The sequence below is a fragment of the Tachypleus tridentatus genome, chromosome 8 (assembly GCF_004210375.1).
Source record: "Tachypleus tridentatus isolate NWPU-2018 chromosome 8, ASM421037v1, whole genome shotgun sequence".
Classification (NCBI taxonomy): Eukaryota; Metazoa; Arthropoda; class Merostomata; order Xiphosura; family Limulidae; genus Tachypleus; species Tachypleus tridentatus.
Genome location: NC_134832.1, coordinates 69,709,076 through 69,709,606, shown reverse-complemented (window position 1 = coordinate 69,709,606; position 531 = coordinate 69,709,076).

Sequence of the window (531 nt, the reverse complement as noted above, 5' to 3'; positions counted from 1 at the left end):
TCGGGTTAAATAACATTGTCATGATGCACTTATACATGACGTTGCAACTGAAAAAGGTGTGTTTTGTTCTTGGAACAAGCTTTGGTTTACAAAATGGGGTCATGTTTTTTTTTTAGAAATAGAAAAGAAACTCAATTTTAAGATCCCCCCGCTACACTACAAGTGAAAATGAGAGAGAAATATTAGTATTTTCAATTAAAAGGACAATATAATATTAGCGTTATTAAAACGTTATAGCACAAATTACTTAGTGAAATTCAACTATTTCACTCATTACTAGACTACAAACACAGAGACACCAAGGTGCATAGTGGGAAGATGGCTGGATATTCTTTAGCCCTTGTCTTCCGGCCCTAATGCCCTAAAAGTGTTATTTTTCTCATTTATAAAAATTGGTAACAACAATTATAAAAGATTATCCTGTTTCCACGGCTTATCTTTCTTGCTCTGAGTGATAAAGAGGAAAATGTTTCAGTTTTAAAATTAATAGCAAACAAGAACTCGTAGTTCTTTACGGTAATAAAGTAATAA